This window comes from Adiantum capillus-veneris, chromosome 26 (assembly GCF_014529385.1).
Source record: "Adiantum capillus-veneris isolate H3 chromosome 26, ASM1452938v2, whole genome shotgun sequence".
NCBI classification, from domain to species: Eukaryota; Viridiplantae; Streptophyta; class Polypodiopsida; order Polypodiales; family Pteridaceae; genus Adiantum; species Adiantum capillus-veneris.
This window is the reverse complement of record NC_140956.1, coordinates 140,713,462-140,725,117: the sequence shown is the minus strand read 5'-3', so window position 1 is coordinate 140,725,117 and position 11,656 is coordinate 140,713,462. Positions and strand designations below refer to the sequence as shown.

The 11,656-nt window shown below is 42.8% G+C and overlaps 2 pseudogenes; both read left to right on the top strand.

Moving 5' to 3' along the window:
* Nucleotides 1–1,753: 1,753 nt before the first annotated feature.
* Nucleotides 1,754–2,778, top strand: LOC147424282 (ATP-dependent Clp protease proteolytic subunit 5, chloroplastic-like; annotated as a pseudogene).
* A 422-nt stretch (nucleotides 2,779–3,200) lies between these two features.
* On the top strand, nucleotides 3,201–3,831 carry LOC147424281 (pre-mRNA-processing factor 19 pseudogene; annotated as a pseudogene).
* Nucleotides 3,832–11,656: the final 7,825 nt, after the last annotated feature.

Below are 11,656 nucleotides of genomic sequence, written 5' to 3'. Positions count from 1 at the left end.
TTGAGGTGCTTGAGATGCTTGAGGTGCTTAATGATTGAGATGCTTGAGGTGCTTGACATGCTTGAGATGCTAGGGTTGCACTTGAGGTGAGAACCCAGCCCAAGCTTAAAGTGCTTAGCAGCCAAGCTTGTGGTGGGAACTGGGCCTATGCATGAGGGGCTTGAGGTGTCAAAAAGTCAAATATTCAATCCCTACAAGGAGGGATCGAGCCCTACATGAGGGGGGATGAGAGAGAACACCCACACACTCACACAAGGCATGCATGGTACAAAAAAAGCAAAAGGGACACTTGTCAAGTTCCTCATCATGTTGCCCTCATGGTGTTCCTGAAGCCTATTGGTTGGCCACCCAAGGGGTCCAATGATAATTTAGGAGATTTAATTAATTGATTTAGCATTTATCTAGCTCTCTCTCTCAAAGGGGAAAGGGAGACACTTGTCTCAAGGCTACCCTTCCTGCTTGTAATGCCTCCTGCTTATGATTGGCTAGGCCTGGAGGGGTCCAATGAGCTTCAAGCATGAGCTACAAGGGGGGGTCGACCCAAGCAAGCTAGGGGGTTGCTTAGGGGGTATACTCACCCACACACACTCACAAACACTCTCATTGTGTGCTATGCAAAGTGCAAGAGCTCCCTCTCCTTCTCCAAGCAAGTAGAGGTTGAGAGCCTACACCAACACTCTTGGATATGGAGTGCAAATCCAACCAAGAGCCATGCTTCAATGCTTAAGCTTGCCATCTCCTTCTTCTTCATTACTATGCTATTATGTATGCTAGCAACAAGAGTTATGATAAGTGAGGAACTAATTCTTTCTCCTACGAAATGTTTCTTCTTCCTCTTCCCTACCCTCATTCCCTGCTAGCTCTCTCCACCTTCGAAGGTGTTTGAGGTCTTAAGATTGAGGCTTAGGATAGTTAAAGCTTTCTTCAAGTTTATGCTATGTTTACCCTTTTCAGTGTAAGATGCTTACAACGAATATTGCAAGGAGAATGTGTCCACTTGGCGAGTTGTAATTGGGTAAAAAGCTCACCTTGAAAAATAGAGGGCAGCCCAGCTAAAAACATCAGCGATCTCTATTTCTCCGCAGCAGTGCAGTGACAGCAGCGATCTCTATTTCTCCGTAGCAGTGTAGTGTGTTTCTGTGTGTCAGACAGAAAGAGAGAGAAAGAGAGGGAGCGCAAACTGTTGATTTGAGACAGGAGAGAGCAAACTACTTGCGTTTCACACTCTGTGTGTGTGTGTGTGTGTGTGTGTGAGAGAGAGAGAGAGAGAGAGAGAGAGAAGATCTTCATGAGGGTGGCAGGTTGAGAGCGACAGAGAGAAGATCTTCATGAGAGAGAGAGAGAGAAGATCTTCATGAGGGTGGCAGGTTGAGAGCGAGCAAAAATCCAGACAGATTATGGGTTCGAGGCCAACATCATGACGGTTAAGGCATCTCAAAGCAGATGGGAGACAATTGGCGCAGGTCAGACCAAGGGGGGTGGCTAGTTTTAAGGACAATAGAGCGGGTATGGTGCGGGTGGTGACAGGCGCAAGTGTTGACAAGGGTCATGGTGGGCAGCATTCCAGCTCATCAAGAGTAGCCAACTAAGATGAAGGTACAACATTCATGGAGCTGAAATATTGCAGTAGGTGCGCCAGCCTTGAAGGAAGTGGTGTGGAGGCGGAATTGTAGGGCAGGAGGAGCCCGCAAGTGGGCGTGGTGTGTACACGGCCAACATCGACAGTAACACAGAGCCTGCAAGAGTGCGCAGGATGGTACAACATGGGGCTGGTGGAAGAGGCAGTGCTTCAAGGGCTGATTGGATATCTTTGATATTGGGGGGTAGTCCCGGTAGGTAGTTGTGCGGGTGGGGCGCCCGTAGGACAATTGGCAAGCAGTGGAAGCGCACAACCAAGGCGGGTTCAACGACTCGCTAAAAACGCACCCTCCACCATCAACTTTCAGCTGGCCCTCCTGCCTCTTATTCCGGAATGAATCTGGCCACTAGTGTAGGATTGATACCACGTGCTTCTGTACAATCAGAGGGCTTTTGGAGCCCAACTTCAAACATTGCAAGTGGAATATGGTCAATCAGGAATGATTTGGAGGTCCTCGAAACCTTGTACTCGGGTCCTTATGCACAAGGAGGGCAGGGCTCACCTCCCATGTTGCAGGAACGTTTTCAAAGTGTCATAAGCCAGCTTTTTTAAGCATAGAATAATCCGTTGTGGTGGAAGATGATATGGCTAATCTGATTGTGGCCCAGCTTCTTTACTTGGATGTTGTAGATCCGAGTTGGGATATTGTAATGTATGTCAATTCTTCGATCCTGGTGGCTCTGTTACAAAAGGGATGGCAATTCTTCGATCCTGGTGGCTCTGTTACAGCAGGGATGGCAATTTTTGACATGATGCGGCACATTAGAGTTGATGTTAGCAATGTGTGTGTCGGATTAGCAGCGAGTTTGGGCACCTTCTTGTTGAGCAGTGGAAGCAAGGGCAAAAGGTACAGCTTACCTAATTCAGGAATCATGATTTATCAGCCTCTTGGTGGTGCACAAGGCCAGCAGACTGATATTGAGATTCAGGCCGATGAGATTCTACATCACAAGGCAAATCTAAATCGTCATCTTCCTTACTGCACCGGGCAACCTTTAGAGAATATTGTACAAGATACATATAGAGATTTTTTTATGAGTGCTAAGGGGACCAAAGAGTTTGGCTTGATTGATGCTGTTATCTCGAATCCCCTTAAAGAACTGCAGCCGCTATCGCAACCAGAGCCTAGTGCAGCTTGAGCCAATTGTAATAATTAGTCACGATTAGTCACGTTTGTAAGTAACGATCGATTTGTGCTTGAAGCATCTAATGTGCTGTGCAATTATTTAACATGACAATTAAAGTGTATCTTTGAGAAATTTTCTCCACTTAAAATCTGCTCATAGTCTCTTTGGCATCAGAGAGAGAGGGAGGAAGGCGGAGCTAGACATGTTCTGCGCAATTTCGGGCACTACACCCGAAGCACCATTCATAAGCAAACCCTCAAGCTTGCTTTTTGAGTGAAGACTCATCGAGAAGCACATTGAGAACTATGGCACTTACCCAGTAACAAAGGAAAGCCTCTCAAATGAAGATCTTATCCCTATTAAGGTCAACAAGGCTGTAAAGCTAAGGCCATTGCAAGCTGCCAGTATCCTTGGGATGCTTAGTCTCTTCTAGAATGAATGGGATGCAGTGGTACTGTCAAATTATGCTCTTGAGTAGCAGCTTCACAATGCTCATCAAGAGCTTAGCCATGCTTTGTACCAACATGATGCTGCTTGTAGGGTAATTGCAAGATTCAAAAAAGAGACTGGCTCTTTCGATAAGGCAGTCAAAATCTGGCAAGCAAATGAGGATGGCGTTTATGAATGCAAGCACACTGGTCACAAAAGCTGGTGTTTCTACAATCTTACTATGGTGACTGCTTGGTTTCGGTAAATGAGATGTCCCTGTAGGAAGCCTATACATCCGCTTCATTTCACCCTGATGGGCTTATTTTAGTGATGGAAGCAGCAAAATCTCTGATGCAAATTTTAGACGTGAAGTCTCAAGCCATGTTGCGCAATTTGAAGGGCATAGTGGACCAGTGACCGATAATCTTTCTTGAACAATGGTTATTTTCTCGCTACTACTGCTCAGTATGGTGTAAAGCTGTCGGATTTGAGAAAGTTGAATTATTTCCGCTCCTTTTCCCTTATGATATTGCAACACCAACCAATGCAGTGGAGTGCGACTTCAGTGGGAATTATCTTGCTATTGTTGGTTCGGATATGAGGATCTACCAAGTGGCAGGTGTTAAACAAGTGTGAGGATTGGCAAGTGGGGGTTGGAGATGAACATCATGCATCAGTCACGTTATTCTCCCAAAGAGAGAGAGAGAGAGAGAGAGAGAGAGAGAGAGAGAGAAGAAGAAGAAGAAGAAGAAGAAGGAGGCTATGGTGGTGGTAGCAAGCAAATTAGGGATGGCATCTGCAGCTTCATCTTCGCTGGTTGCATCGTCTTCATACGGCTGACGGGACTCCATGACAGCCTCTTTGTCCTCTCTCAGGCTTGTCAGAGTCTCTAGGCATGCCCTTTGCATGCGATCCTCCTCAGCTGCTATAACTGAAGCTCCTGCTCCACTATCAAGGTGCCCCATCTTAACTCTATTTACATCAACAACGTCATGCCCGCTCTCAAGGAGTTCCAATACGCCAATACTTTGCAGATTCCCAGAGTAGAAAAGGTTGTTGTCAATGGTGGCATTAGAGAAGGCTCTCAGAATGCCAAGGTCTTGGAAGATACCATAAAAGGCATGGCCATTGTTATAGGGCAAAGGGCTAACATCACTCATGCAAAGAAAGCCATAGTTGGTTTCAAGATTCGCCAGGGTGTACCCATCGATATAGTTGTCTTGGATCGACTGCTGAACACCTAGTGCTTCCTCATACACAAGACTTCCTGGGTGTCAGTTCTTATAGCTTTCATGAGAAGGGGAACTACAATCTTGGTCTGAGAGAGCAGGGCGTGTTTCCAGAAATTAAATTTGACAACATAAAAAAGCCTAGAGGGATGGACATTGCCATCGTTACCTCCGCAAAGACAGATAAGGAAGGTCAAAAGCTGTTGACATTGTTAGGAATGCCATTCCATGTAGGCAATGTATCAACAAGGCCACCTACCATCAGAAAGAAGAAATGAATTTCAACATCAAGGGTGCTAAGGGCAACGCTAAGAAGCCTGCTGCTAAGAGTGGAAAGAAGAAGAAGTGAGGAATTGGATGTAATAGCTGGAGTTGACCCAGTTAGTTCTCTCTTTATTGGATGGAGGTGGATGCTTATGCAAAATCTAAATTTAAAGGTAAGATCTTCTTGTATAAGTGTGCTTTTCAAAAAGAATGTCGTCCCTCCAACACTGGAGGAGAAGCATTGGCATCCCTCTGACACAGGAGGTGAAAACATGTGACCGGAGAAAGGCACATTCTCTATGGTTTATAAAATTTGGGTGAGGATGGTGCCACCTCTCGGCCATACATTACGTATGGTTTTTTCATTTCGGGCACAGCATCTCGTGCACATACTACATCTCTTTGCATAGTAGAAAGTGCTAATCTTGAAACACTTTTGCTTGATACATCACCTAACTGTCAACTTTCAATGATGTGGTGAGGTTGTGGAGGCTTGGGAGAAACTTTGAGAAGGGGTGCCTTTGGATCAAGCTGCATTGACATATTAAATCAGGTACATTAATACTCAAGCTTCTAGTTTTGTTTTCTTCATTTGAAAACTACTACATTGATTCATACCATTCAACACTCAAACCAAAAAGGCACACTAGTTGTGATGCATGAAGCTTTCCATATTCATTGCCTCACCTAGGTCACAAGGAACACAAAGATTGTATTGTAACAAGTCTCTCTTAATGGGAGAAATCATAATACAAATGCCTATTGGAGGGGGGACCGGCTCCACATAAATCCGGTCCTCAACTGTTGTCATGTTCTCTAAACTCTCTCTCTTGCAAAAGTATTGTTAATGCCAAGTTAACTAATTGCTATGATTATGTTGCTATCTTCAATTATGTTCACACACTATGCTCACAAAGTCATTTCTCAAAAGTACTCTCATTAATTTCCACTACTCTCAAATTAAATAAGCCAATTCCATTACATTTTCTTCCTTTGTTTCCTCTCTTCCCTTTTGGAGTGACGAGGAGAAGGATTGTGTGTTAACTGTTTCCTCATGGGAGGAGTTGGCAATCGTCTAGACTGTCGTCTTTGTGGAGCCACATCTTTATAGGAACTTAGGGATTCATTGCTTTGTTGCTCTTTGAATTCCTCCTCTCGTATGGGAGAGAGTCTTCTTTTGGGGGTCTCATCAAGAGGCATCCTAAGCTCTCTCTCCTCTTGGAGAGGAAGGGATATCGCATAAGCACAAAGTTGTTGAGTAACTTCGACTTGCAAAGTAGAGTTGCCCATAGCTTGATGCAACCTAGTAACAAGATAACTGATAAACATGGGGGCATCATCATTAGCACCTTCATGTGCAAAATCAAAGTTATCAATGTTCATTTTGCTCTCTTGGTTATTGTCAGCTATGCTAATTATACTTATGTGTTTACTTAGTGTATTCTTTGGCAATTCAAAAACTTAATTGCTACTCCTCTTAGCCTTTGAAAATAAGCACTTAAGTATCTACACCACGGCTCGAATTGGTCAATTATAAAGAGGAGTACGGTGGGTCTAACATAGTTGAATTGCCGAGGGATAGCTCCTTTTGGACTTTTTATGGATCAATAATGGTAAAGCCGTAGGCAAGTCTAAAAAGGCCCCATTATTAAGATCAAAGCTCCCGAGGTGTGCAACATATCCCACACAGTGGGCTCAACAAAAACAATAATAGATCCCAGTCCCACTTACCCTAATATAATTAACAAAATCAACCATTAATAGGCTACTTAAGGAGGTCCTCTCTTCTTAAGCAACAAAAGAGAAACCAAATGCTCTGATACCAATGTAATGGAAATGGCCTATAAACTTTGAGTAGCAGAATTAAGAGAATTCGAGTGAGCATTTTTTGTGAGATTACTTTGAGAACATAGAGGGTGAATTTAAATGATGGTAGCAATATAAACATAGTACTTAATTAACTTGTCATGAACAATACTTTTGCAAGATAGAGAGTATTAGAGAACATGACAATAGTTGATGATCGGATTTACTTGGAGATGGTCCCCTCTCCAAAAGGCGTTTTTATTATAGATTCTTCTATCAAGAAAGACTTAATACAATACAATATTTGTGTTCCTTGTGACCTAGGTGATTTAATGAAGATGGAAAGCTTCATGCATCACAAGCATATCATAAACTTTGCAAAAAGCATTAACTATCCCAAACCTTAGTCCCAAGGCCTCAAACACCTTTGAAGGTGGAGAGAGTTAGCGGGGAATGAGGGTAGGGAAGAGGAAGAAGAATCATCCATAGGAGAAAGAAATAGATCCTCACTTATCATCACTCTTCTTGCTTAGTATAGCATAGTATCATGTAATGAAGATGAAGAAGATGGCAAGCTTAAGCATTGAAGCGTGGCTTTTGGTTGGATTTGCATTCCATAGCCAAGAGTCTTGGTGTAGGCTCTCCACTTCTCAACAAGTTTGGAGAAGGAGATGGAGCTCTTGCACTTTGAAATGAGAGAATGTGTGTGTGTGTGTGTGTGTGTGTGAGAGAGAGAGAGAGAGAGAGAGAGAGAGGTGGACCAAGCATGAGAGGAGGGTATACTATCATGCTTGGTCTCTCTCTCTCTCTCTCTCTCTCTCTCTTATTATTTAATTATTTCATTTGGACATGTGTGCTCTTTTTCCTCTTTGAAAGAAAGAACTTAATTATTTATTTTTATGCATCTAAATTCTCATTAGACCCCTTTAAAACCTATCCAATAGGATTCAAACACATCATGAGGGCCACATGTGGAGGATCATTTGAACATGTGTCTTTTATGCTTCTTAAATGATTTGGTTTGAATTGAATAATTCAAGCACTTAGTCAATCAAGCATGGAAACCTTGATGCCTCTTGAGAGTTTGTCTTTGAATTGAACACTTCAAGAACCTTAGTCATTTTAAGCATAAAAATCACCACAAGCTTTGGGCAAGGTTCCCACAAACATTATAAGAACTTTAGTTAGCAAGTCGACAAGCACCTCATGCTTGGGTAGGGTTCCCACCTTAAGGTCAACTCTAGCTTGCTTAAGGTCAAATGACTTTTTAACACTAACTTTTAGAGGTCTTTAATGAAGCTAACCCTAAGGTATTTAAGTTCCATTAGGTAGCATTGCTTTTTAACATACCATCTCTCATTTGGACCCCTTTGACCTTGGCCCCGTATTGAGGCAGATCCATAAGCACATGTCTATATTCTAACCCTTGTTCCCGTTTATTCTCCCACATTGAATGATCAGTTTAATATGAGAAAATCATTTGGGTTGGTTAGATATTAGATTTTATGACATTATGATGTACCTATGTCGAGGGTGCACGAGCTTGTCAACAAGGAGAAGCCCCATGTTGAGGTGAACCAAGGTGCAAAAGCGGTAGTAGATATTGAGGTTCCAGCGTGGATTAAAGAGGTAAATCTTGTTCTTGTCGAAAGCTTGCATGTAAAAGTAGCGGAGTGCAATGTTGCAGATACCGAGGGTTCAAAAGTAGGTGGAGAAAGTGTGCAAAGTCATGAAGATGGTCAAGGATTTGTGGAGCAACAAGAGGATAAAGATGCACATGTGGAGTCGGTATATGATGCTGGTAATGATGAAGATACAATCTTGAGTTGCTGGGAGACAAGTGAGGGGATAGAGCGGATGAGTCTACATCATATGGCAAAGAAATGGAGTTTGATGAACCTGAGTTGGTAAAGGTAAAGCTGCCTTATTCTATGTTTAAAGATATGGTTATAGCCCATGTTCAAGAAGAGAAGGGAACCGAGCAAGCCATTGTGATTAATGGAGACCAACTGAGGAGTCTATGCCCACAAATGGAGCTATGCAGATGGAGATGGTGTAGATTCTTGCTGCAAGGGATAAAGTGGCCCTACCCAAGGACGATGACCAAGAGGATGCAGTGTGGGGAGAATTTCTCTCTACCTTGGCAGAGCATGATGCAGCGATAGAAGAGGTGATTGAAGCACAAGCAACTGAAGCTGACAAGCAAGTGGAGCCGATTGATCTTAAAGAGCAACTCGTTGCAACAACAGGGCTCGATGATGCTGGAATCAAGTGTATGGCCAAAGAGGAGGTTGTGTTGCCAAAGTTAGTGGCGATTTCGATGCAGCAAACATGTCTGGTGATGGATAAAGGAGAATCCCAGGTGGTGGATAGTTCAACAGGTGCATGGGTCTATGGTTGAGGCCTCCACTTTACTTGGTTGGGAGGGAGGGTCAAACATGTGTTCAAGCTTTTTGTCAAATACATGTTTTTTGGATGGTGGTATGCTTGGTGTTGCTCGGTATATAGTGGGCAGTTTGCGGAGGGATGCATGGAGTATTGAAGGCAGGCTATGGGCAGCCTACACACATGTTGGTCTATGTGTTGGGGTGCATCACTATGGGGTGGTATTACAAATGGGTGGACAACACCATTGGCAGGTTTTTGATCCAGGCGGAAACTACGTGATGGAGGGGGTTGGGCAATGTTTGCAGTTTGTAGTGGAATAACAGTCTCTTATGGTTGAACATAAAAGTTCAACTAGGGGGTGGACATTGATGGCGCATCCAAAGTTGGTCAACCATAGTAGATGAAATGTGCAGGTGTGTGTAGGCTAGCAGAAGCATGGCAAAGGACTAGAGCAGCTACAAAGATCTTGGGTAGATAGGTAGCAACATATGTGTATGGCTGATGCGGTTTACATGCCAAGAAGGGCTCCAAAAAGGGCTAATTTAGGGGGCAGATGAAGGAGGTTCAAGGTGCAATATTTGGGCCTAGAAATTTAGAGCTTGAAGTGCTGAAGGAGTAGGTCCAGACGGCTCGTCAAACAGAGCTATGAAGCCCAAGATATTTGAGCTTGAAGTTGTAGTGCATTGCAGATCCTCGATGAACAGGGTAGCTGGGGACAAGTGGCCTAAGTGGATGACAATGTATACATGTGTAGTGCTGAGTTATGGAGCATGCCCATCTTTTCGGATTGCAGATTGGAGCTATGGATTGCAAGTTATGGACATTTAAAGTTTTGTCGGGGGGTGAGTCGGTGTCCACTTGACCACATGGGGATTCGTGCCATCTGGCATCTTCTGGACCGCAACAGGGTTCTAGAGGGTAGTACGGACCAAGGTGAATCAACGAGAACTTAGAGCACTTCAATCGGAGCCCAGACCAGAAAGTTGTTACAGTTTGAAGTCGGCGTTCCGTCCCGACGTCATGGTACTAGTTTGTTTTTTGGCAGTTTGGACGGGCTAGGGAAGAGGGCCCGGGAAAAATCAAAGTGCGGACCACATGGGAAGGTTTGAAGTCGAGGGTCAACTTTATTGGCTGGTCTTGACGGCTCGATGGTTGGAGCATTGTGCGGCATTTCGCAAGTAGGGCAAAAGGGAAAAAAGGTTGAAATGTTTGGGATTTTTTTTTGGAAAAGCTTGAAACTATGAGGAGTTTGGAGGGGGGATCCCCATGCGCTTGCTACGTGGCACTGCCTCGGTCCCACATATGGTGTATAGGGCGAGAGGGTTGGAGTATTTGACCAGGGGCGTGAGCCTTCATATGGACACTAGGGGGAGTGAGGGGAGCTCCCTCCTCTGAAGGCGATGGCAGAGCGCAAGTGGGCGTTGCTTGGTTGATGATGGCGACGGTTTTGCGTTGATGGTGGCGCGATGCACAATGGCGGTACTAGCCGATGTCGACGGTGATTCTTGGTAGTGGCGCACACGGTGCTGACGTGGTGCATGTGCTTGACTATAGGTAGTTCACATGCGTCTGCTAAGGGTTGGTTCCCATATGCCCTCTACGGTCCCCACTTTTTGAGAGATAAGGGGGGCCCCCCACTAGCGATATCACTAGTAAAATAACTTTGTTGTCCCTTCAATTGTTTCCTTACATCACCTTTTCATAAACATTATGAAACTTTATTGTTTCCTTATAGTGATTGGATCTACCTTTTCTTACAAACAATGATAAAATTCTCTTGTCATTCATTTCACAGCATTACTATGGCTTGACTTTCCATTCCTAATTCTTTTAGAATGCCCACGTGAAGTTTCATATTGTTTCTTACAATTCATATATAATCTCTTCTAAATCTTAGCAAATATAAGCCTTTGTTGTGGTATTTAATTGGTGTTTTTGAGAGGTCTAACAAGAATCCCACATACAAAATCTTGAACTTTTAAAGAGAAAACTAGGCTAAGTGAGGCTCTTATTTATAGAGTCATGGCCTATTAGCTTAAAGTCCTCCAATAAAGTAAGTGTCTCTAAGTGTATCTTCATGTATGAATGTATCTAAACTATCTCTCCTTAATTCACTTACGCTATTTAAGAATTACTTGGGATAATAATTAGTGATATTTATGAAAACTAAAAATACTTTTTCTTTTGCATTGCAAAACTGCACATTGAAAATTCTTGTTTAACACGCAATATAAGCTATTATGACGAGATTAACTTCAAATAGTTACATCGATCAATAAATCATAGCAAACTCCACAAGAAAAATCTTACTAAAGCGTTTATATTCTCATTTCCATGCTTAGATAGTCACAATTAAATTAATGTTTTGATAAGTTTTATTGAACCAAATCTCAAGATGCATAACCGTGTAAACAATTTATGTAAAATTGAATCCCAAAAGAATTTGTATTTGATTGGTTTTAATCTATAGAATAACTTTAAATCATACTTTTTAACTAAAAATTACCACATTGATTTTTGTCTTTCTAAAAGAAGCCTTAGATGAGAGTTGAGTTAGGCATACTTTCATGTTTTCAGTGATGATTGAAACTTACTTTAAATTTTATAATATTAAATGGATCTTCTTATTTCACCTTTCATTTCGTATCCTCACATGGCTTGACTTCTCTTGCATTCTATTATTTTAGAATGCTAAAGTGGAGCTTCACCTTACATAATTCTAGTAAATTCTATTCATACATACATATATTTACATATACATATACATACATACA